This window comes from Rousettus aegyptiacus, unplaced genomic scaffold (assembly GCF_014176215.1).
Source record: "Rousettus aegyptiacus isolate mRouAeg1 unplaced genomic scaffold, mRouAeg1.p scaffold_m13_p_11, whole genome shotgun sequence".
In the NCBI taxonomy this organism is placed as follows: Eukaryota; Metazoa; Chordata; class Mammalia; order Chiroptera; family Pteropodidae; genus Rousettus; species Rousettus aegyptiacus.
In genome coordinates, this window is record NW_023416286.1 from 53989314 (window position 1) to 53994223 (window position 4910).

General features: G+C 33.1%; 1 pseudogene; it reads right to left on the bottom strand.

Annotated features, from left to right (window-relative positions):
- Window positions 1-4384: 4384 nt before the first annotated feature.
- Window positions 4385-4503, bottom strand: LOC118609903 (annotated as a pseudogene).
- Window positions 4504-4910: the final 407 nt, after the last annotated feature.

A 4910-nucleotide genomic window follows, 5' to 3' on the forward strand; every position in this document is an offset into this window, starting at 1 on the left:
GTTCACTCTCAAGAGTGCAAGGTCTAGAGTTTTGTCCTACTCAGAAGTGATCAAGTTACCTGCCTCAGTTTCATATGTGCTGGCAGAAGATACATGACACATGGGTATGAAACAAATGGCAGTAGCCAGAGCTACTCAAATCCCATGGGATGATATGAATAGTGCCTACCTGGTAGATGCTTGCAAATGCATTAGGTTGTACTGCAGAAGAGGAACACTGAGCTTGAGAAATCTACTGTTTTTATAGACAGAGAAGTCAGTTTGTGCTTTATTTAGGAGTGGTTTCACTTCCTTCCTGAGAGTCATTCATTGGAAACAGAACCCAGAGAAATTGCACAGAGAACAAGTGATTGCAACTTCACACTCTTGACATACCCAGAAAGAATGCCCAAGGCAATCTATGGCAGATGGATCATCTTTCCCAGTAGTCATCTAAGAAGCAGTTATAGAGAAAATAGTAGAGAGTAGGAGTAAGCCATTTTAAAATATTAGGAAGAAACTAGAAAAGAGTAATAAGAGGAACATGAGAAAAGTCAGAATAATTTAATGATAGATAAGGATGCCATAAATTGTTTAGGTTAAAATATATGGACAAAATCCAGCCTCACAAATATATGTAGTAGGGGGAAAGGGTATATGGTATAAATATAGTCTTTTTCATTTAATTTGAAATTCTTTAACACTATATCAAAATTTTACAAAAGGTAATTTTTACATAGATATTGAAATGTGAAATCAAAAATTACATCTTTTTTTTTGCACTGTTACATTCAAATACATTGGTCTATCTTTCACTCTGAATGAAAATATCATTTGGAAAGTATTATTTTATTGAGGTATCCTAATATTTCAAATATTAACACATTTTATTATATAATATTAAGTATCACATTAATCAATTGCATCACCAGTCTCATCAGAAAGGTATCTAAGAATGAAGCAGTACCAGTCTCACAATGGTAGAGACAAGTTTCCAAATTTCTAATTTTCATTTTGAAATATCAAATTTTATCACTGGCAACAAATACTACCAGATGTATTTCTTCAAGTGGCAGGTTCAGTTTCTTTGTTCACTATCGAGAAAACGTCCACCAAATACTGATCTCTGAATAAACACTTTTTTTCTGTCAGTCTTTCTTTCAAATAAAAATGGTGCTTTCTGTAAAAGAAAAACAGACAGTTTGGCTTGCAACCCAGACAATTCTTCGAGCCAGGGAGCAATTATCATAGTTTGTTATGAAGCATTAATATTTTAGAAGTGTTTCTATTTCATTACTCAGTAAATTAAAACAGCATTACTGGAGAGTTAAGATTTAATAAAAGTAACAATTTGTATGTTTCATCTAGTACATTCCTAAATATTATTTGTTTTGTTTTGTTTTCCTTACAAGTTCCTGGCTGTGAAGAATACAGTGGCTACTAATAGTTTGGTGGCACTCACTTGATTCATACTAAGAAACCAGAAGTTTTACCAAATTGCTTTTGTAATGTTGGTGCATATGTCAACACCATAAGGAAATAACATTTTAGTATTATTATGAAAATAGTTTGAGTATTAAAATGAATGTATCTAGGGGAAACTATATTTTCAGAACTGTTATTTTAGACAATGAAATTAAGAGTCTCCTCCTTAATTACTAATCTAAATTTTGTTTATTTGCTTTTTTTTGTTTTTATATTTGTTTTAACTTCTCTGTTCTCATTCTCTCTCTCTCTCTGTCTCTCTCTCTCTCTCTCTCTCTCTCTCTCTCTCTCTCTCTCTCTCATTGTCTCTCTATGTGTGTGTGTATGGGAACTCTACAAGTTACTATTAAATCAAATTAAAATGTAAAGAAATACCTCATTTTCTTATTGCAGAATATTTTCGAAGCCTTTGTTGTCTTTGCTAGTTATTGTTTACTTCATATTAGTAAAGTAGTTTTTTAAAACTTTATTTTTTAGAGCAGTTTTAAGTTCACAGCAAAACTAAGGTGAAGGTATGGGGATTTCCCTCACACAAGAAAGGCCACGCCCCACATTCTCAACATGCACCATCAGATGGTACATTTGTTGCAATGGACGAGCCTACATTCAGACAACATAATCACCCAAAGTCCATAGCTTATATTATGGGTCTATTTTGAGGCCCTAAGAAGAAGCCGTGATTCCCTTTTTTTTCCCCACATCTCTGTCTCTCCACTCATGGAGACAGTTGATTATCCTCTGTGCTCCTTTTTTTTTTTTTTTTTTTTTTATGGATTCAAGAAGAGTTATTGATTTTTTAGTCTATTCAGCTTTTTCATTTGTTGTTAGGATGGAGTAGCAACTTGCAATCTTCTTACATACAGAAACCAGAAGTATATTTAACAGAGTGTATTTTGAGAATATCTTCTCTGCTTTAAAGAAAATTTGAAAACCTCTCAATTTCTGGTTCGACTGAAAAACAGTCTCCAAATTTACCTCTATAACTATCTTCTCAGAATTTAGTAATCTACTTAAAGAAAATAATTATAGATATTTCACCTATACACATTATCTAATCTTATATAGGCCAGTATTTTAGAGAGGAGCAAAAAGATCCATCAATGGGATCACAATAAATCTCATAATTTTCTACTATGAAGAATTTACAGCTAGTTGACATTTGATTTTAGTGTAAACCCATCAAATTGACAATGCATGCATTATATCCATTAATTGCATTTAAATATAACATTTTCACATAAAGTAGAAAAGACAATATATGGATATATCAGTCATTTTCCCATCCAGATGGATAAAGGTGCCAACAGATAAACAGAAAGAAGAAAGCTAGAGAAGTTCCTAGTTATTAGAGCATGATGATACCTGAGAAGGAATCCAACACTCCCATCCCTTGGCTTCCTCCAGCAGAAAAGAGTAAAACCCATGTAATTTTACAGAAAATCTGAGAGTAGAAAAGTCTTCTATATCCCCCATGTGTAGCACATGGAAGCTCCACATTAAGTATGGTGACAAACCAGTAAAATAGATATAGTCTTTGGGCTTGAAGGCAGCTTTAGAAAATTCTGAGAATCTTGACCAGGTACAGATCAAGCCCCCTATATGGTGGATGTGTCAGATGATATTTTCCAAAGATGACTGCAATAATTACTCTCATTCCACATGCTGTTATTGCATGTGGCTTTGACAGTCCTACCATCAAGAGGTAGGGTTCGTGTTTCTTCTCAAATCGGCTTACAAACAGTAAAAGCGACATTATGTAATTCTGATGCTAAGTAATAAAAGTCAAACAACTTCTGCCTATTTCTCTTGGCTTATTTTTTTTCTTGGAAGCCATCCATTAATGCTGTGAGGAAGTCCAAGCAGCCAAGAGAAGCTACATGTAGGTATTGGGCCAACAGGCCCAGCTGAAGTTGCAACCAACAGCCAGCGTCAACGTTCAGACATGAGTAAAAGAAAAGCCTGTAGATGATTTAAGTCTCCAGACATCGTGTATTTCAGGGGAAGCCCAAAATAGCTCAGAATAGAAACAAGCTGTTTCTATGGGCCTTTCTGAATCGCTTCTCCCCAGAATCCAAGAATGTAATAAAAATAGTTGTTTTATGTCATTAAACTTGAAATGGTTGTTATGAAGAATAAATAACTAGAACGGTGGGGTGGGAAAAAGATGTAGAAATGAGAGGGCTAATGGAGGAGAAGAATCTGCTCTTAGAAGAGGTAAGCAAGTTTCTAAATGCCTAGACACTGTGCCTTGAAGCCATGGGAGGGTTCTTAGACATAAAAGCCAGATTTCATAGTAGGTGGCCCAATACCTGTCTAATGGAATTACATCTTAATAAGGTAAGCATTGGCAAGGACAGAAGATGGCAATAGAACAGACACCTTTTTCTGAATGTCATGACAATACCAGTTTCCTAGGAACTTAGAGAAACTATGGAGAAAGGGAAGAAAAATAGAAAATGGGAATCAACCAAGTTTCATTCTAAAATATTCACATTCAAATCACTTATTTGAATTGAGATGATTTAGATTTCCTCTGCCACTTTTGAATTATTTTAAATTTAGTAAAAGATAAAGTTCAATTTTACCTATCTTAAATTTTAAATTTATAAATTTTCCTAAGTGCTAGTTAAATATTATTTTAGACATGCTTGTCTAAATGTACATTGCTCTGAGATGATATATCAACACATAACCTTTACAGTTTCAAATTTTAAAAGAAAATACTTTAGTTTGGCAAATTAAAACCAAACATTGAGGTCTTCAATGGAGTCCATTTGAACAGATTTATTTATTTATTTATTTATTTATTTATTTATTTATGTGTTTTTTTTTAAATTTATTTACAAGGCAACCTTTGGTTAATCTCACAGATTGCAAGAACCTTGTCAGTTTACAATCCTTTATTATTATTATTTTTTTATGGCTATAGCACCTGGTCTTCCTAGATGATCTCCAATCAAAGTATTAATCAGGCCCAACCCTGCTTAGCTTCTGAAATCAGACAGGATCGGGCTTGTTCAGGGCAGGATGGCCATAGACTGAAAAGAAATTAACAACTCTTTCTGTTTCCACTTTTTTTTTTTTACTATAGTTTAGTTTAATTGTAGTAATTGCATAAAATTTATCTTCTTGTTTGTTTATTTATTTATAACATACATACAAATTTATAATTTTTTCTCCAAAAGGGCTCTTACACAGAATATATAAATAAGTAAAACTTCAATAAAAACATGACAAATTACCCAGTAAAAAACAGCAAAGAGCTCAAAAAATTATGAAAATAAATTCGAGTGACCAAAAAGATGTGAAAAGATGATCAACATCATTCATTTTTAAATAAATGAAAAATAAAGCCATATTGAGATACAACCTCACATCCAACACAATGATAAATTTTGAATGACTCCCAATACTAAATGTTAGTGAGGATGTAAGGAAACTAGAAC